Genomic DNA, 22,173 nt, shown 5'->3' with positions numbered 1-22,173 from the left:
ATATAGCTCAGTAGCTCACCCAAGGAATTACCCGGGAAATGTAATCTGGGATATAATATAGATGTACAAGCAGAAGCTCTTTAATATCCTGTAGGATGCTTCTGTATTGGCTTGTGAGGGCAGGGCTTGCAATATTGTTAGCTTTGTAATATAGTCTGCTCAGTACCAAGTTAGCATTATTATGTCCTTGTCTGTGTTGTGGCAAACATAATTATCAGCTGAATTTTAATTGTGCCTCGCCCCTACAGAGGCATTAATGTTCTAACTGCACATAAATTAGACCCGCTGCTCCTTAACTTCTGATTCGGATGCGATCAGGATGATTGACACGCCCTGATAGCGGCCGATTAGCCGTGCATTGCCACAAGCATTTCCCAAGAAATGCTTGAGCCAATGTTAAATGCGACAGCATATGCTGTCGGCATTTAGTGATTCGCTTTAATAAATTGACCCCATATTTCCCAGAAACATGACATTCACCCTGAAATTTGCAGAAAATATCATAATGTTTATTTCAAATTCCAAAGTAAGTGCTATTGCATTATGTATTTATTTTGTACTTGTCAATTATTCAATTATACTGTATTTAGCGGTTCTTTAAAGAGACATATAACACCTTGAATTAAAATACTTTTGTTTAGTTATTGCAGTAAATTAACATATCAGTCAAGTGTGAAAACTTTCTGAATAAATTAACCCATTCTTTTCTGCGCTTGATTTTTAATGTCCTAATACCTACTCACACACAGGGCCGGAGTTGGCCTACCAGATACCAGAGAGATTTCCGGTGGGACTGCAGCAGCTAGGGCTGGACAAATAGAATTTAACAGGGTGATAATTGATTACAAGTGGGTTTGTAGGTTTGCTATAACAACTCAACCTTTATTTAATACAAAGTAATATAATTTAAATTCTGAAAAAAAATGTGGGGAGGAGTATCCCAATAATGCACCTTTGAGAAAAATGGGGCATGTGCAATTCTAACGACTCAATGAAAATAGGGCTTGTTCTTTCATATGTTTCCAGGGGCTGCCTTTTTATTCCCAGTACGGGCCCTGCTCACACACATAACTCGCCTTATTTGGAGAGAAAGACAATCTGTATTTTGTTACTGGTGAACACAAGCTTTGATGTCGGTCTTTTTGTTAGTAAAACATACATTGTTCAGCAGTATCTTATCCTTTTCACCCCTGCTGAGGTCAATAAGGGACAGATACGTAGTAGGGTTGGGCTATGTAAATTCTGCAGCAGCTTATTTTGAGACTAAGGGGCCTATTTATGATTGTGCGAGTGGACATGATCCGATGTAGCAGATCATGTCCGGCTGCACATCGATAAATTCCCGACAGCCATACGCTCTCAGCATTTAATCATTGCATTATTCAATCGTGTTGATTTCTGGCGATTTCTGGCCACTGCCCTTCAGAGCAGGCAGACAGGTTATGGAGCAGCGGTATGGAGCTTGATAAATATGCCCCTAACTCGCCAGCTTTACATTTTGCAAGATAAAGCAACAAGACTTGTTGAAACATGATTAGAGCATAACATGAGACCTGTGTAGAGAACTACAGACAGGCCCAAAGATCTCCACAAGTTTACTCGCCACAGAAAAAACACACTATGGGGGTACCGATTTATCAAATGTCGGGCGGACATGATTCGATGTAGCGAATTCATGGACCGCCCAAAATCCCTAAATGCCGACAGCATACGCTGTCGGCATTTATCATTGCACAAGCATTTCTGGTTAAATGCATTTCTGGGTTAAATGCTTGTGCAATGCTGCCTCCTGCACATTCATGGCCAATCGACCGCGTAGCAGAGGGTGTCAGTCATCCCGATGTCTCAGATTGGCGATGATTGCAGTCCGCCACCTAAAAGGAGGCGGACGAGTTAAGGAGCAAACCCCAGTTGCTAAACTTGGAGTTTTTAACAGGTTTGGTATTACTATTTAGCACCCAAGGTAAAACACATGGTGCCAGTCTTAAAGGGACAGTAAAGTAAAAAATTAAGCTATCATGATAGAGCAAAGCTATCACGTACAGTTTTACTTCTATTTTCAAATTTGCTTTATTCACTTGGTATCCTTTGCTGAAGAGGTAAACACTAGGTAGACTGATAGGAGCTCAGGAGCTGCACTTGTCCTTTAGTGATCATATAGCAGCATGGTTTGCAACTATGCATAACATTGCCTATAAATAATCGTTGCAAACATTGCTGCAAATGGCTAAAGAGCATGCACACTCATAAGCTCACCTAGGATTACTTTTTAACAATGGATTACCAAGAGAACTAAGCTCCATTTATGACATAAATAAATTGGAAAGTTGTTAAAAACTCCCATGATCTAGACAATAATTAAAGTTTAATTTTTGACGTTGACCTGTTCCCTTCTGAGGCAGAAGCTTCTACTGAGCATGTGCAAGAGTTCACATTGGTTATACATATATAAGTCCTGTAATCTGGAGATGGTTGTCAAACGATACAGGGGTCTCATTACATGGAAGGAAATTTTGAAATTGTCTGGACAAAATCTACTGCCTCATTTAAGATTCAGAGTAAGTGCTTTTGCATTGTCCTTTTTATTATCCACTTGTTGATAATGCAATTCTACAGTATTTAATTACTGTTTATCTTATGAGCAACATTGTTTTATCCTTAATGTCTTATTACCCTGTATCCTGGGAACTCACCATGAGAAGGGGGGCGCAGACTTTCTGGGCAGCGGTGAATCGCCTTCCGTTGCTCTAGTAATGCAGTATTGTGTTGGAAATTTTGCCATGTGTTTCACAAGCTACTTAGAGATGGACACCCCAATGTAAGTACCTTAAATAAGTTCTCACTTCTGTCAATAAACTATATTTATTCAACAGGGCTCCTTCTGGTACCTGTGCTTCATGCTTTTCTTAATAAAATACAGAAAGAAATTGAAGAAGAAAAAAAGATAACTTTGTTCACTGTGCATCCCTAAATATTTTCTGTATAAACTTATAGATTGTTCAAACTTATATACTAGGTTTTGATCATGTTTATCCTTGTGTTTAAGTTACATAAAATATCTCTTGTTTTTGTATAAAACATTATGTTTATCCCATATTCCATACCATAGAGAGAGCAAGCAGCAAATGCCCAGAAACTAGGTTTAAAATATGCTGCAAATTGCGCCGAAACCGGCTATTTGATTTGCAGCATTTTAGGGTACAGAATTTGCTTTTTTGGCTTCTCTAGGGATTATAGGATATATCACATTTTTTTTTTACATAAAAGCAAGACCTTGTTTAATATTACTTTACCCTACTGGTATCTCCTTTATTTTTAAGTATATTTACACTATAGAAATGATGCATTTTAGGTGAGGTGAGATTCTCATAGAGCTTTGTTAATTGCTGTGTTACGTTTACTAAAACTGACCTAGCAACCACAATAGAAACCTTTCTTTTATGAAGCCAAAGTGATAAATATCTCAGTTGTTTAGTACAAATGACCTACTGACAAAGACAACAACATATAGGCAGTTGTAAATATATGTTTTATTTATTTTGATATTCTGACTCTAAAAGTGTATACAGGTAGCCTCCTCAGTTTACGCCGGGTTTAGGTTCCAGAAGGAATGGTTGTAAATCGAAACAGTTGTAAATTGAAACCCAGTTTATAATGTAAGTCAATGGGAAGTGAGGGGATAGGTTCCAGGCCCCTCTCAAAATTGTCATAAGTAACACCTAATACAATATTTTTAAAGCTTTGAAATGAAGACTTTAAATGCTAAACAGCATTATAAACCTAATACAATAATCACACAACACAGAATATATAATTAAACAAAGTTAAATGAACAAAAACATTTGCTAAACAGCATTATAAACCTAATAAAATAATCACACAACACAGACCTCACTTGCATTTTTCTGCAAACAGTTCTTTCTATGCATTCCAATCTGGACTCATTTATAGACAGGAAGATCTTGTTCCTTTGAAATCTGCTCGATAGCTCAGGTCTGGTTAAACTGATTAATTTCAGCTTGCTTGGCTTTGCTGCAACACAAGCGGACAGCTCCACCTACTGGCTATTTTAATAAATGCACTGCTTCTCAATGCTTTTCAATAGAGCAGTCACATGACTGGAAAAAAAGGTTGTTATTCTGAAACGGTGTAAATTGAACCGTTGTAAAACGAGGGCCACCTGTAATTGCTTGATTACTGTCATGTTTCTTTACCAACTAAGGGCTCGCTTCCATTGAGCCGTAATTAGGGTTGCGGATTGCAATAAATATGCGTGTCGGAGAGCAATATCATTTGTCGACTGTTTCAATGTTGCGTTTATACCTTAATATCGGCTGCCGAGGACTTCGGCTGCTGAAAAGATCTTTGCGTCCCATAGAAAGTAATAGAAGCTGTTAATCGATAAATTATACCAGGTTTCCAATTAAAAACACTAACCGTCTAATACACTGTCCGGAGGCTGTTGATACATTGTGAAATATTACACCCAGCTCAACTAGGTGTAAAAGAAGGAAAATTTTTGAGACCCTATTTTCTATTTGAAATTATAAAACTTGCAAATAATGCAAGTGTTTTAATGTAGAAATAAATTGTATTAAGTAATATTTATTGTTGTCTCATGTATAGGAATAGTTGAACTTATTATTCATAATAGAAATATCAGGTAGTATATTTATATATAATAAATATATGCAAGAATATTTCTACAGAATTCAAACTAGACCTATGCCTAGGGCAGCAATACATATTACTTATATTTATGAAGTGGAAAATATAATTATATTAACAAATAGTATTTGATTATTGTTAAAAATATGGGAAAGTGATCACAGGTAAGGAGCACAGACGTTAAACGGAAATTCTATAGCGTAAGGTCGGGTTACCTTAGCAACTAATTGATTTTCAAGAAATTCAACGTCAGATGGAAGCATTAACACAACGTTAACTTACAGCTAATGGAAACCTGGTACTAAAATGGAGCCGTAAATTACTTTTAGCTGTCGGCCGCTTCGGTAGCTTATGGCTCTATTTTTAACGGCTCAATGGAAGCGAGCTCTTAGAAGTTATCATTATCACTTGTTACTCAATTGACTGCACTTTTAGCTAGAAGATGAAACATGATCATGATCTCTTATTGCCCAATTTAGCTTTTGTAACCATTTAGTATTACATACTAGCACTGTTCACTGAAGACTAAAGCAGCTTTTTATTCTGAAGATGAATTCATATGCCCTGTTTCAATCAAGTTCTCACACGTTGAGCATCATTCTGGTTATGATGTAGTTTACAAACCAAAGCCATTCCAATCCATTTGAAAATGTTGTGGTAGCCCATTTATCTAACACATTTAGGTCGTAAACGACCCTTATACCTTCCATGGGGACAATGCCCCTTATACCTTTCATGGGGACAATTCAACTTGGCAATGGGAATTAATCAGAAAACATGTTTTTTTTCTGTACAGTGTAATGTACAATGTACTGTAAAACAGTTTTCCCTTTCATGTGTTTCCGATAACTTGTTATACCAGCTGCAGAGTATATGGGTATGGGTAATTGCTCGTCTAATTTTTTTAAAATATGAAATAAGTTTTTGCTCATTGAAACCACAACCCATTGAAATGGGATGAGCTTGCATTGTATACACAAATACCCATGCAATCGAAAGTTAACATTTTAGCACCTATCTCTCCCACCCACACTTGGAGTGTGTGATTTCTTGTGCACCCTCTTGTTTACATCGCTGTTCAATAAACTAATACTGTTCTTGCACTGAAACTTTCTAATTTATCAATCAATTTTTAGCAATTTATCAATTTTTATACATTTTCTTCTTCTCTTCTTATCTTTATTAACAAAGCAAGAATCTAAGCTTAGGAGCCGTTCCATTTTTGGTTCAGAACCTGGGGTAGCACTTGCTCATTGGTGGCTACATTTGCTACATACCAATCAGAAAGAGCTACCCAGGTTCTGAACCAAAAATGGGCTGGTTCCTAAGTTTACATACTTGCTTTTTCAAATAAAGAAATGAAGAAAAAATTGATAATAGGAGAAATTAGAAAGTTTCTTAAAATTGCGATGCTCTATCTGAATTATGAACGTTTAATTCTGACTAGACTATCCCTTTAGGGGACAGATTACAAGTGGAGCATTATTTAATGCTCCCGCGTCTAGAGCATTAAACTATGCTAGAAGTAAGCTCTGAATAACAAGTTGAAAGTAAACTTATTTGTTGCGCGCTAACATGACGAGCGTAAAAGCTGAACTTGCAATATTTTGCATTCGATAATCGTATTCCCCCATAGAAGTCAATGGAGCAAAATATTGAAAAAAATCCTTACCCACCCTTTAACCCCTTAATGACCACAGCACTTTTTCCATTTTCAGTCCAGTTTGGGACCAAGGCTATTTTTACATTTTTGCGGTGTTTGTGTTTAGCTGTAATTTTCCTCTTACTCATTTACTGTACCCACACATATATATATCGTTTTTCCTCGCCATTAAATGGACTTTCTAAAGATACCATTATTTTCATCATATCTTTTAATTTACTGTAAATTTTTTTTTATAAAATATGAGGAAAAATGGAAATAAACCACTTTTTCTAACTTTGACCCCACAATCTGTTACACATCTACAACCACCTAAAAACACCTATGCTAAATAGTTTCTAAATTTTGTCCTGTGATTAGAAATACCCAATGTTTACATGTTCTTTTCCGTTTTTTTGCAAGGTTATAGGGCCCATAAATACAAGTAGCACTTTGCTATTTCCAAACCACTTTTTTTTTTAAATTAGCGCTAGTCTAATTAGAACACTGATATCGTGTCAGGAATCCCTGAATATCCCATGACATGTATATATATATATATTTTTTAGAAGACATCCCAAAGTATTGAGCTAGGCCAATTTTGGTATTTTCATGCCACCATTTCACCGCCAAATGTGATCAAATAAAAATTATACACTTTTTCACATTTTTTTTTTACAAACTTTAGGTTTCTCACTGAAATTATTATTTTACAATTATTAGCAGACTTTGTGCAATTATGGCATAAAAGGTTGTAAATTTTTCTCTGGGATCCCCTTTTTTCAGAAATAGCAGAAATATAAGGCTTTGGAGTTGCTTTTTAGTAATTAGAAGGCCGCTAAATGCCATTGCGCACACTCAATGTAATATGCCCAGCAGTGAAGGGGTTAATTAGGGAGCATGTTGGGAGTTTTTGGGGTAATTTTAGCTTTAGTGTAGTGTAGTAGACAACCCAAAGTATTGATCTAGGCCCATTTTGGTATATTTCATACCACCATTTCACCGCCAAATGCGATAAATAAAAAAAAACGTTACATTTTTCCAAATTTTAGGTTTCTCACTGAAATCATTTACAAACAGCTTGTGTAATTATGGCACAAATGGTTGTAAATGCTTCTCTGGGATCCCCTTTGTTCAGAATAGCAGACATATATGGCTTTGGCATTGCTTTTTGGTATTTAGAAGGCCGCTAAATGCCGCTGCGCATCACACGTGTATTATGGATAGCAGTGAAGGGGTTAATTAGGTAGCGTGTACGGTTAATTTTAGCTTTAGTGTAGAGATCAGGCTCCCACCTGACACATTACCCCCCCCTGATCCCTCCCAAACAGCTCTCTTACCTCCCCCACCCCACAATTGTCCCCGCCATCTTAAGTACTGGCAGAAATTCTGCCAGTACTAAAATAAAAGGCATCCTTTTTTCTTTCTTTTTTTTCCCCTGTGCATATTTACATATGCTGCTGTGTAGGATCCCCCCCTTAGCCCCCAACCTCCCTGCCTCCCCCAACAGCTCTCTAACCTCCCCCTCTACCTTCTTGGCAGCCATCTTGGGTACTGGCAGCTGTCTGCCTGTACCCATTTTACAATATTTTTACTCTTCCAGCTGCTTTCCAAACCGAGGACGTACGCCATACGTCCTCAGGCGTTAACTGTATTTTTTCTGAGGGACGTATGGCGTACGTCCTCGGTCCACTAAGGGTTTAAACACACGATCGCATATTCTCATGTGCACTAACCCGATATGAAAATATGAATATTTCACATTCCAATGTTCTTCACATAGAAGAATATGTTCTATTTATTCATATATAAATATTTCTACATGTATCAGATGGTAGTTTGGTAATATATATATATATATATATATATATATATATATATATATATATATATATATATATATATATATATATATATATATATATATCATATATACATACATATATATACTATAAATACAGATGATTATCATAATATTATATAATATATATATATATATATATAATATCATATATAAATACTATATATATAATATCATGTATACTATATGAATATCTATTTTTATAATATCTATTTATTAATACGTAGAACATATTCTGATATGTGCAGAACAATTGGAATGTATAATATTACGGTAAATCCACAGTTTAATCCTATATTAATATGCATATTGACATAAAACTGTTGTTTTTCCATTTTTCATCTACTTAAAGGACATGGCAACCTCAATTTTTTTAAAAAAAACTATTCACATAGAGCAGGTTGCTTGTACAACAACTTTCCAATTTACTTCTATTATCCAATTTTGCTTCATTCTTTGTTTTATCCATTGTTGGAGGAACAGACAATGCCCTATTGGAACCAATCCTGAACATATCTTGGTGAAAACAATGACAAAGAGTCAATTTCTCTTGTTAAGTGTATCAGTCCACGGATCATCCATTACTTATGGGATATTAACTCCTCCCCAACAGGAAGTGCAAGAGGATTCACCCAGCAGAGCTGCTATATAGCTCCTCCCCTAACTGCCATTACCAGTCATTCTCTTGCACCCAACGAATAGATAGGATGTGTGAGAGGACTGTGGTGATTATACTTAGTTTCATACCTTCAATCAAAAGTTTGTTATTTTATAATAGCACCGGAGTGTGTTATTCCTTCTCTGGTAGAATTTGAAGAAGAATCTACCTGAGTTTTTCTATGATTTTAGCCGGAGTAGTTAAGATCATATTGCCTGTTTCTCGGCCATCTGAGGAGAGGTAAACTTCAGATCAGGGGGACAGCGGGCAGATTAATCTGCAAAGAGGTATGTAGCAGCTTATTATTTTCTGACAATGGAATTTATGAGAAAATTCTGCCATACCGATATAATGTAAACTCAGCCTTAAATGCAGTAGCAGCAACTGGTATCAGGCTGTCATGTATGTATATTTTACACTTCAGTATTCTGGGGAATGGCACTTCACTGGAATTATACTGTATGCATAAAACTTTAGCCTAATTTGCAGGGACTAGCAACAGGCTTTTTAATAACACTCAATTTATTAATGTTAAACGTTTTTTGCTGGCATGTAAAATCGTTTAATTTTCTGAGGTACTGGGTGAAAAAATGTTTTGGGGCACTATTTTTTTCCACTTGGCAGTCGTTTTATTTAATTTATGACAGTTTACTGATCTCTCTCACTGTTATGTGTGAGGGGGAGGGGCCTTTTTTGGCGCTTTTGCTACGCATCAAAAAATTCAGTCAGAAGTTTATTGTCTTCCCTGCATGATCCGGTTCATCTCTACAGAACTCAGGGGTCTTCAAACTTGTTTTGAGGGGAGGTAATCACTCACAGCAGAGCTGTGAGATTGTAGTGACTGTGATAAAAAAACGTTTATTTCTGTATTTTTTTTTCTTCTGCTATCAGGGTTAGTTATCCTTTGCTAATGGGAGCAATCCTTTGCTAAAATTGTGTTTTTTACAAAGATTTGATGCTATAACTTTTCAGTTTATTAATTTTCAACTGTCATAACTTTTTCTGTGCTTCTTATAGGCACAGTACGTTTTCATATTATAGTAAATTACTTGAAAAGTATTTCCAAGTTGCTAGTTTATTTGCTAGTGTGTTAAACATGTCTGATTCAGAGGAAGATATCTGTGCTATATGGTGCTAAAGCCAAAGTGGAGCCCAATAGAAATTTATGTACTAACTGTATTGATGCTACTTTAAATAAAAGTCAATCTGTACAAATTGAACATATTTCACCAAACAACGAGGGGAGAGTTATGCCGACTAACTCGCCTCACGTGTCAGTACCTGCATCTCCCGCTCGGGAGGTGCGTGATATTGTAGCGCCGAGTACATCTGGGCGGCCATTACAAATCACATTACAGGATATGGCTACTGTATATGACTGAAGTTTAGGCTAAATTACCAGAACTAAGAGGTAAGCGTGATCACTCTGGGGTGAGAACAGAGTGCGCTGATAATATTAGGGGCCATGTCAGACACTGCGTCACAATTTGCAGAACATGAGGACGGAGAGCTTCATTTCTGCGGGGTGACGGTTCTGATCCAAACAAACTGGATTCAGATATTTCAAATTTTAAATTTAAGCTGGAAAACCTCCGTGTAATTACTAGGGGAGGTGTTAGCGGCTCTGAATGATTGTAACACAGTTGCAATACCAGAGAAAATGTGTAGGTTGGATAAATATTTTGCCGGGGTACCGGCGAGTACTGACGTTTTTCCTATACCTAAGAGACTTACTGAAATTGTTACTAAGGAGTGGGATAGACCCGTGTGCCGTTCTCACCCCCTCCGATATTTAGAAAGATTGTTTCCAATAGACGCCACCACACGGGACTTATGGCAACGGTCCCTAAGGTGGAGGGAGCAGTTTCTACTTTAGCTAAGCGTACCACTATCCGGTGGAGGATAGCTGTGCCTTTTCAGATCCAATGGATAAAAAGTTAGAGGGTTACCTTAAGAAAATGTGTCAAAAGGTTTTATATTGCAACCTCTTGCATGCATTGCGCCTGTCACGGCTGCAGCAGCATTTTGGTTTGAGTCTCTGGAAGAGACACTTGAATCAGCTCCATTAGATGAGATTACACACAAGCTTAAGCCCTTAAGTTAGCTAACTCATTTATTTCAGATGCCGTAGTACATTTAACTAAACTTACGGCTAAGAATTCCGGATTCGCCATTCAGGCACGCAGAGCACTGTGGCTAAAATCCTGGTCAGCTGACGTTACTTCTAAATCTAAATTGCTTAATATACCTTTCAAAGGGCAGACCTTATTCGGGCCCGGGTTGAAAGAAATTATCGCTGACATTACAGGAGGTAAAGGCCATGCCCTGCCTCAAGACAGAGCCAACCTAAGGCTAGACAGTCTAATTTTCGTTCCTTTCGTAATTTCAAAGCAGGAGCAGCCATCAACTTCCTCTGCACCAAAACAGGAAGGAAGCTGTTGCTCGCCTACAGACAAGGCTGGAGACCTAACCAGTCCTGGAACAAGGGCAAGCAGGCCAGGAAACCTGCTGCTGCCCCTAAGACAGCATGAATCGAGGGCCCCCCGATCCGGGAACGGATCTAGTGGGGGGCAGACTTCTCTCTCTTCGCCCAGGCTTGGGCAAGAGATGTCCAGGATCCCTGGGCGTTAGAGATCATATCTCAGGGATACCTTCTAGGACTTCAAATTCTCTCCCCCAAGAGGGAGATTTCATCTGTCAAGGTTGTCAACAAACCTAAATAAAGAAAGAGGCGTTTCTACGCTGCGTACAAGATCTTTTTATTAATGGGAGTGATCCATCCGGTTCCGCGGTCGGAACAAGGACAAGGGTTTTACTCAAATCTGTTTGTGGTTCCCCAAAAAAGAGGGGAACTTTCAGGCCAATCTTGGATTTAAAGATCCTAAACAAATTCCTAAGAGTTCCATCGTTCAAAATGGAAACTATTCGGACAATTTTACCCATGATCCAAAAGGGTCAGTACATGACCACAGTGGATTTAAAGGATGCTTACCTTCACATACCGATTCACAAAGATCATTACCGGTATCTAAGGTTTGCCTTTCTAGACAGGCATTACCAGTTTGTAGCTCTTCCAATCGGATTGGCTACGGGCTCCGAGAATCTTCACAAAGGTTCTGGGTGCTCTTCTGGCGGTACTAAGACCGCGAGGAATTGCCGGTAGCTCCGTACCTAGACGACATTCTGATACAAGCTTCAAGCTTTCAAACTGCCAAGTCTCATACAGAGTTAGTACTGGCATTTCTAAGGTCGCATGGATGGAAGGTGACGAAAAGAAGAGTTCTCTCTTTCCACTCACAAGAGTTCCCTTCTTTGGGGACTCTTATAGATTCTGTAGAAATGAAGATTTACCTGATAGAAGACAGGTTAACAAAGCTTCAAAATGCATGCCGTGTCCTTCATTCCATTCAACACCCGTCAGTAGCTCAATGCATGGAGGTGATCGGCTTAATGGTAGCGGCAATGGACATAGTACCCTTGCACGCCTACATCTCAGACCGCTGCAATTGTGCATGCTAAGTCAGTGGAATGGGGATTACTCAGACTTGTCCCCTACTCTGAATCTGATCAAGAGACCAGAATTCTCTTCTATGGTGGCTTTCTCGGCCACATCTGTCCAGGGGGATGCCATTCAGCAGGCCGGACTGGACAATTGTAACAACAGACGCCAGCCTACTAGGTTGGGGCGCTGTCTGGAATTCTCTGAAGGCTCAGGGACAATGGAATCAGGAGGAGAGTCTCCTACCCAATAAACATTCTGGAATTGAGAGCAGTTCTCAATGCCCTTCTGGCTTGGCCCCAGTTAACAACTCGGGGGTTCATCAGGTTTCAGTCGGACAACATCACGACTGTAGCTTACATCAACCATCAGGGAGGGACAAGAAGCTCCCTAGCAATGATGGAAGTATCAAAGATAATTCGCTGGGCAGAGTCTCACTCTTGCCACCTGTCAGCAATCCACATCCCGGGAGTGGAGAACTGGGAGGCGGATTTCTTAAGTCGTCAGACTTTTCATCCGGGGGAGTGGGAACTTCATCCGGAGGTCTTTGCCCAAATACTTCGACGTTGGGGCAAACCAGAGATAGATCTCATGGCGTCTCGACAGAACGCCAAGCTTCCTCGTTACGGGTCCAGATCCAGGGATCGGGAGCGGTTCTGATAGATGCTTTGACAGCACCTTGGACCTTTCGGGATGGCTTATGTGTTTCCACCCCTTCCCGATGCTTCCTCGATTGATTGCCAGAATCAAACAGGAGAGAGCATCAGTGATTCTAATAGCGCCTGCATGGCCATGCAGGACTTGGTATGCAGATCTAGTGGACATGTCATCCTGTCCACCTTGGTCGCTACCTCTGAAACAGGACCTTCTGATGCAGGGTCCCTTCAAACATCAAAATCTAATTTCTCTGAAGCTGACTGCTTGGAAATTGAACGCTTGATTTTATCAAAACGTGGTTTTTCTGAGTCAGTTATTGATACCTTAATACAGGCTAGGAAGCCTGTTACCAGAAAGATTTACCATAAGATATGGCGCAAATACTTATATTGGTGCGATCCAAGAGTTACTCATGGAGTAAGGTTAGGATTCCGAGGATATTGTCTTTTCTACAAGAAGGTTTAGAAAAGGGTTTATCCGCTAGTTCCTTAAAGGGACAGATTTCAGCTCTGTCCATTCTTTTACACAAACGTCTGTCAGAAGTTCCGGACGTTCAGCTTTTTGTCAGGCTTTAGCTAGGATCAAGCCTGTGTTTAAAACTGTTGCTCCACCATGGAGTTTGAACTTAGTTCTTAATGTTTTACAGGGGGTTCCGTTTGAACCCCTTCATTCCATTGATATCAAGTTGTTATCTTGGAAAGTTCTGTTTTTAATGGCGATTTCCTCGGCTCGAAGAGTCTCTGAGTTATCTGCCTTACATTGTGATTTCTCCTTATCTGATTTTTCATTCAGACAAGGTAGTTCTGCGTACTAAACCTGGGTTCCTACCTAAGGTGGTCACTAACAGGAATATCAATCAAGAGATTGTGGTTCCATCTTTGTGTCCTAATCCTTCTTCGAAAAAGGAACGTCTGCTACACAATCTAGATGTAGTCCGTGCCCTGAAATTTTATCTACAGGCCAACTAAGGATTTCTCGACAAACGTCTTCCCTGTTTGTCGTTTATTCTGGTCAGAGGAGAGGGTCAAAAAGCTTCGGCTACCTCTCTCTCCTTTTGGCTTCGTAGCATAATACGGTTAGCCTATGAGACTGCTGGACAGCAGCCTCCTGAAAGAATTACAGCACATTCTACTAGAGCTGTGGCTTCCACTTGGGCCTTTAAGAATGAGGCTTCTGCTTGAACAGATTTGCAAGGCTGCAACTTGGTCTTCTCTTCATACTCTTTCCAAATTTTCCAAATTTGACACTTTTGCTTCTTCGGAGGCTGTTTTTGGGAGAAAGGTTCTTCAGGCAGTGGTTCCCTTCCGTATAAAGAGCCTGCCTGTCCTCCCGTCATCCGTGTACTTTAGCTTTGGTATTGGTATCCCATAAGTAATGGATGATCCGTGGACTGGATACACTATAACAAGAGAAAACATAATTTATGCTTACCTGATAAATTTATTTCTCTTGTAGTGTATCCAGTCCACGGCCCGCCTGTCACTTTAAGGCAGGTAATTTTTCCATTAAACTACAGTCACCATGCACCCTAAGGTTTTCTTTCTCTGCATGTTTTTCGGTCGAATGACTGGTAATGGCAGTTAGGGGAGGAGCTATATAGCAGCTCTGCTGGGTGAATCCTCTTGCACTTCCTGTTGGGGAGGAGTTAATATCCCATAAGTAATGGATGATCCGTGGACTGGATACACTACAAGAGAAATAAATTTATCAGGTAAGCATAAATTATGTTTTTGTTCTGCCAGCACCTACCTCAGCAGCTACGTTCCTAGTAATATCATTGCTGCTCCTGAGTCTTACAAGGTATCCTTTTAACACTACAAATACAAGAGCATGAAGAAAATTAGGTTATAGAAGTAAATTGGAAAATTATTTAAAATGACATTGCCCTGTCTGAATCATGAAATCATTTTTCTGGGGGTTACATGTCCTTTGACTACCGTGAGCTCCAATGCACCTTATATGTATGTGTTTTTATAAGTATATTACCAGATGTATAATGTGTTTATATGTGTATAAATGTCTGTAAATAACATATATACATAATAAAAATACATACCATCCTATGTGCACACCACAAATATATATATATATTTATATATATATATTATATATATATATACCGTATCTTACAAAATGAGTACACCCCTCACATTTTTGTAAATATTTTATTATAGCTTTTCAATGTGAAGAAATGACACTTTGCTACAATGTAAAGTAGTGAGTGTACAGCCTGTATAACAGTGTAAATTTGCTGCCCCCTCAAAATAACTCAACACACAGCCAATAATGTCTAAACCGTTGGCAACAAAAGTGAGTACACCCCTAAGTAGAAATGTCCAAATTGAGCCCAAAGTGCCAATATTTTGTGTGGCCACCATTATTTTCCAGCAAGGCCTTAACCCTCTTGGGCATTGAGTTCACCAGAGCTTCACAGGTTGCCACTGTAGTCCTCTTCCACTCCTCCATGACAACGTCACAGAGCTGGTGGATGTTAGAGACCTTGCACTCCCCCACATTCCCTTTGAGGATGCCTCACAGATGCTCAATAGTGTTTAGGTCTGGAGACATGCTTGGCTTAGTGGTGTGTTTGGGGTCGCTATCATGTGGAAATACTGCCCTGCAGCCCAGTCTCCGAAGGGAGGGGATTATGCTCTGCTTCAGTATGTCACAGTACATGTTGGCATTCCTGGTTCCCCCAATGAATTCTAGCTCCCCAGTGCCGGCAGCACTCATGCTCAGTTTCAGGGTCTTGGCAATCTTCTTATAGCCTAGGCCATCTTTATGTAGAGCAACAATTCTTTTTTTCAGATCCTTTCAGTTCTTTGCCATGAGGTGCCATGTTAAACTTTCAGTGACCAGTATGAGAGCGTGTGAGAGTGATAACACCAAATTTAACACACCTGCTCCCCATTTACACCTGAGACCTTGTAACACTAACGAGTCACATGACACCGGGGAGTGAAAATGGCCAATTGGTCTCAATTTGGACATTTCCACTTAGGGGTGTACTTACTTTTGTTGCCAACGGTTTAGAAATTAATGGCTGTGTGTTGAGTTATTTTGAGGGGACAGCAAATTTACACTGTTATACAGGTTGTGCACTCACTACTTTAGATTGTAGCAAAGTGACATTTCTTCAGTGAAAAGATATAATAAAAATAAATAATAATAAAATAACATTCAAGACTAAAATGGTTATTGTTTAAAAAGCTAGATAATCCCTTTACTACCCATTCCCCAGCTTTGCACAGCCAACATTGTTATATTAATATACTTTATAACATTTACATTAACATTCATTTTAAAACAAACATCTAAATGTCTGCCTGTTTCTTAGCCACTATAGGCAGCCTCTTATCACATGCTTTTTTATTTGCTTTTCACAACAAGAGACTGCTAGTTCATATGTCCCATATAGATAACATTGTGCTCACGCCCATGGAGTTATTTAAGAGTCAGCACAACACAGTACAAAATGCAAGTCAATAGATAAAAAATACAAAAGTAATGTGATCAGGGGGCTGTCAGAAGATGTCTAGATACAAGGTAATGACAGAGGTAAAAAGTATATTAATATAACTGTTGGTTATGCAAAACTGGGGAATGGGTAATAAAGGGATTATCTATCTTTTAAAACAAAAACAATTCTGGTGTAGACTGTCCCTTTAAGTCACCTTTTTTAGTTTTAGGTGGGCCAATTTCATTCTATTGGAAGAACCATTCAAAGTGCTTCACAAGTCTTTTACAAGGTTTATAACGGAAGGTTATTCCAATCCATAGGAAAACCTGTTTCCTGTATAGTTGTCAATGTTTGTATTAAACTTCACCACAGACCACAAAAATAAAAGCAGATACTCAACAAGGGTATTCCAATCCATCCAAAACCACTCAGGTTTTCAAAAAATAATTGGAGTTATTTAATTGATTAAATGTGACCACTTGGCTTAACTGCTTTTTTAGTTACATTTTTAGAACTTGTTCTCTTCACATGTTAATAAGTGATATAATGTCTTGGTATAATAAAGCTATGAACATGTAGCTACACATACATAGCTCAAATCAAACTATAAATGATGTACAAGTATACAACCAAAATGTAATCATCATATTATTATATTTTTATTATTATTTATTATTTACCTTTGATTGCTTATGTTTTGCTTAAAGGGACAGTCTACATTATTGTTTTATTGTTTAAAAATATAGCTAACACCTTTATTACCCATTCCCCAACTTTGCATATATTAATATACCTTATAACCTCTAAACCTCTAAATCTCTGCCTGTTTCTAAGCCCTTGCATGCAACCTATTCTCAATGCATTTTATTAGCTTTTCACTGCCAGACAGTGCTAGTATATGTGTGTTATATAGATAACATTGTGCTATCTCCCGTGTAGTTATGCATGAACCAGTACAAACTGGCTAAAATACAAGTTTGAAATAGCCCTGAGATAAGGGGACTGCCCAGTCTTAGATACAAGGTAATCACAGAGGTAAATGTATATTAAAGGGACACTCAATCAAAATTAACCTTACATTATTCAGAAAGAACATGCCATTTTAAACAATTTTCCAATTTACTTCCATTAACTAAATGTGCACAGTCTTTTTATATTTAAACTTTTTGAGTCACCAGCTCCTACTGAGCATGTGCAAGAATAAGTGTGTATGCATTTGTGAATGGCTGATGGCTGTCACATGGTATGTATATGCATTTGTGATTGGCTGATGGCTGTCACATGGTACAGGGGGAGTGGAAAAAGACATAACTTTTAAAATTGTCAGAAATAAAATCTACTACTCATTTGAAGTTCAGACTAAGTAATAATGAATTGTCATGTTATCTTGCAATTGTTGATTATGCAAATCTACTGTGTTGACTGGTCCTTTAATGTCACAGTGTTGGTTATGCAACACTGGGGAATGAGTAATAAATGGATTATCTATCTTTTTAAACAATAAAAAGTATCAAGTATACTGTCCCATTAAAAAAAACAAAAACAAAATCATGTTTCTTATTTTTTTTTTTTTCAAGATTGTGCAATTGGAGTGTTAGAAATCCATGTGTTCCAATTATGGTACATACCTAATTTAGGTGTCTTATCTAATTAAAAGGGATACACTTCCAGTGGATTTTAATGTATGCCTGATGGATTGATTTGGGACCAAGAAATGTTGTTAACAGGTTAAAAAAAATGAGGAACTGCAAAAATGTTATACTTTCACTAATTTTTTTAAGACTTAAAAGATTGCTCATGACTAACCACAACTTGTGCCCTTTCTGCTTCCTTTATGAATATGCAACATTTCAGATAGATTCAGATAGACCATGTCATTTTATTACTATTTAATATTCACTTCTGTTATTAAATTTACTTTGTTCTCTTGGTATCTTAGGCGTTAAAGCTTGAAAAATTACAACCTCTAATCCAATCAGCAGCGCTAGTTATGTGGCGAGCTCTGTTGATATGATCAGCAATGTTTTTTACTCAGGTCCAACCATGCTCTGGTCAAGCTTTGCGGGGATTAAACACACAGTAGTGTAGGGTCGCTAGTCTTAAAATTTCATGTTCTAATGATCTAGCATATGTAATTTTTCGAACATTATGTCCCTACAAACACATTTATGTGTAAGCAAAAGTTCAACAATAAAATGCTCTAACATTAGAACAGCTTTTTGCACTTCTATGTCCCTTTAACTTCAAATGTATTTGATCAATGAGAGCCTGTTCATATTTTCCCAAATCATAGTGTATGATCTTTGATTTCAGGTTCTGAAGGACTCTCTGCGTTATAAAAATGAGCTAATTGACATGTGCAGGATGTGGGTAAGTTTGTTTTTATCACATTATTATTTTACTAGCCCTATTTAGACTGGAAATCACTTGATCTCTTATGTGACATATTCTGATGCCAGCTGATTTGGCGCCTAAGCCTTATGGGATTTTTGTATTTTCCTGAACTGTTCATTCTTACAGGTTCATGATCTCAGTATTTGTTTGTCTTGTTTTTCAGGGCCACCTTAGCGAAGGCTACGGACAACTTTGCAGCATTTACCTCAAGCTGCTAAATACAAAAATGGAGTTTCACACAAAGGTAGGTTCCAGCAAACTTCTGACTATCTGATTGACACAGCTTGCCCTAGACTTAATGAAACTTGTTTGCGAGACAAAAACATTTCTAAACAAAACTTGCCAAATCATCACAACTGGAAATACCGGATTTCAAAGAGACTTGTAACCACCCTTCATCATGGCTGCACGATTGTAACCAATGGATTCCGATCTTTATCACAGCTGATAACTTCTTGCTGCATAGAACAAGTTCTACTGTCAAGGATTCTGACATCACAGAAACGTCCTCAAAACTTTATTCAAATATGAAAGAAAAAACAAAACAAATAACACCCTTGACCACAGAGACTTAACCGCGAGACAAAATATTTCATAAGGGCAATAGTTTATGAATTGATGATTAAGTGAAGTTTAGTTGAAAAACTCTGACCTTCCCTCTAGAACGCTTCTGTGAGGGTTCTGAGACGGTTCTAGTTATATCCTTTGAGACCACTCTACCCTAATAAAACAGACGTGAATATTTTACCATTCCTAACATTTACAAAAGCCATTTTGCAGGTGTGTAGCAGTATGCATGAAGGCTATTTCCACATTGCCATCAGTTCTTAATTGCTGTCAGATCATGTATTGGGGCACATAACTCAACAATGTAGGGTAATGGCCCAAAAAATGAACCCTAGAAAAGCTGTGCGAGCTTCAATGCATTTTGAACATGATTTAAAGGGACGTGAAACCCCAAATTTTCCCTCTTGGTTTAGGAAGAACATACCATTATTAACAACTTTCCAATTTACTTCTATTATCTAATTTGCTTCATTCTCTTGGTATTCTTTGTTGAAGAAGCAGCAATGCACTACGGGGAGCTAGTTAATGCACTCGATGAGCCAATAACATGAAGCATATATGTTCAGCTACCAATCAGCAGCTCCTGAGCCTACCTAGGTATCCTTTTCAACAAGGTATACCAAGACAACTAAACATATTAGGTAATAGAAGTAAATTGGAAAGTAGTTTAAAATCACATGCTGTATCTAAATCATTAACCCTTTGATTGCTAATGACGACTCTGAGCCATCACAGAGTTTCCCACTCTGGTGTTAATGACGGCTCAGAGCCGTCACTACACTCTCCCACCTTGAGGGAGATCTGGGGGCTCCCACCCGCTTCTACCCCGGTGATCATGCCTGTAGAGTGACAGGCATCGCCGGGGCTTCCCATTTTGCGTTGTGACGTCATGCGCAATAACGTGATCACTTCACCGTGCATCTTTATTTATACTTAACAATGTTAAGTATAGGAGCAGGGGGCATGCTGCTTAGAAGCCTGTATCTCAGGCATCTAAGCAGCTACAGACCCCCAAGACCCACCATTGGAAAGGTAATTGCCTAACCTTTCCAATAGTGTAAGTCTTGGGGGTCTGAAAAAAAAAAGTTAAAAAAATGTTGTTCAAAAAAATAAAAAAAACCTTAAAAAATCTTAGCACCCAGGTGGGAAAGTGCTTAGCACTCAAAGGGTTAAAGAAAATTGTGGGTTATTATATCCCTTTAACAAGAAAGCCCTCTCATGAACCTAGCCCGATGACTTAATTAACACTTCTCATTATTTGAATTGAATAATATTTCATCTATTATGTATACTTTGTGTACTATACTATGCACATTGTAAATAGATCCCTTGTACATTTTATACATGCAGAATCCACGTTTCCCTGGTAACCTGCAGATGACGGACAGACAACTAGATGAGGCTGGAGAGAATGATGTTAATAATTTGTAAGTTTTAGTACTTTGATTTTACACAATGGAGTAATTGAATATACATCTTAAAGGGACAGTCACTTACTACTATGATATTTGTTATTATCATTAAAGGGAAATGAAACCCAGCATTTTTCTTTTATGATTCAGATAGAGCATACAGTTTACTTCTAATATCACATTATTTATTCTCATGGTATTCTTTGTTAAAGATCATACCTAGGCAGATAGAGCGTTCATGTCTAGAGCACTGTATGGCAGCACTTTGAGCAAACATTGCTGCCATCTAGTGTTCTTGCAAATGTATAACACTGTTAAAAGCATTCTTGTAAAACTGCTACTATATAGTTCTCCAGAGCCTACCTACTTGCCTTTCAACAATTGATACCAAAAGAACAAGGTGCATTTGATTATAAAAATAAATTGGAAACTTTTTTTTTTAAATCTTACACTCTACCTGAATCGTTAAATAAAAATTTTGGGTTTCATGTCCCTTTAAGACAGAAAAAAAAGATTTAATATTTAATTTTTAAAATGTCACAGCAGAGCTGGCTGGAAGTCTACTTAAAGTGATGGTAAATCCTAGCATTTTAAAAATGCTAGGATTTACCAGCATTAGAAATAAAGGTGACTTTCATTCACAAGTTTAAAAATAACTGTGTAAAAGTCACCTTTATTTTGCCGTAGCTTTACTGCTAACCTAAGAGCCTCCGGCTGCCCACGGCACAGCTCAACTTTTTTTCCAATGAGGTGACATTTCCATCTCTTAACCATTTGCGTGCTAGCATACTGCACAGTGCCATATGGCTAGCACAGCTATTGGTGTCATCTTCTGTGAATGTTTAAAGGGACACTGAACTCAATTTTTTCTTTTGTGATTCAGATAGAGCATGCAATTTTAAGCAACTTTCTAATTTACTCCTATTATCATTTTTGTTTCGTTCTCTTGCTATCTTTATTTGAAAAAGAAGGCATTTAAGCATTTTTTTTAGTTCAAAACACTGGACAGCACTTTTTTTTATTGGTGGATACATTTATTCACCAATCAGCAAGGACAACCCAGGTTGTTCACCAAAAATGGGCCAGCATCTAAACTTACATTCTTGCATTTCATATAAAAATACCAAGAGAATAAAGAAAATTTGGTAACAGGAGTAAATGAGAAAGTTGCTTAAACATTCATGCTCTATCTGAATCACAAAAGAAAAATTTGGGTTCAGTGTCCCTTTAACTTAAAACATTATACTGCCAAGTGATACATGCTAAATGACTAATATATTGGGTTAAATGGGATGTTAACTAGATATGTAAAATTAAATTACATTTTCCTTAAAACCTTGCTTTGTTATGTTTGT

The 22,173-nt window shown here is 37.9% G+C and overlaps 1 long non-coding RNA gene across 1 annotated transcript; it reads left to right on the top strand.

The window, feature by feature from the left end:
- Window positions 1–2,748: 2,748 nt before the first annotated feature.
- On the top strand, window positions 2,749–20,819 carry LOC128643685 (uncharacterized). The gene is made up of 4 exons (XR_008399862.1): window positions 2,749–2,818; window positions 18,759–18,815; window positions 19,003–19,083; window positions 20,757–20,819. It is a non-coding gene; the product is annotated as an uncharacterized LOC128643685 (long non-coding RNA).
- Window positions 20,820–22,173: the final 1,354 nt, after the last annotated feature.

The sequence above is a fragment of the Bombina bombina genome, unplaced genomic scaffold, assembly GCF_027579735.1.
Source record: "Bombina bombina isolate aBomBom1 unplaced genomic scaffold, aBomBom1.pri scaffold_1728, whole genome shotgun sequence".
NCBI classification, from domain to species: Eukaryota; Metazoa; Chordata; class Amphibia; order Anura; family Bombinatoridae; genus Bombina; species Bombina bombina.
This window is presented reverse-complemented; position numbering and strand designations above follow the sequence as displayed.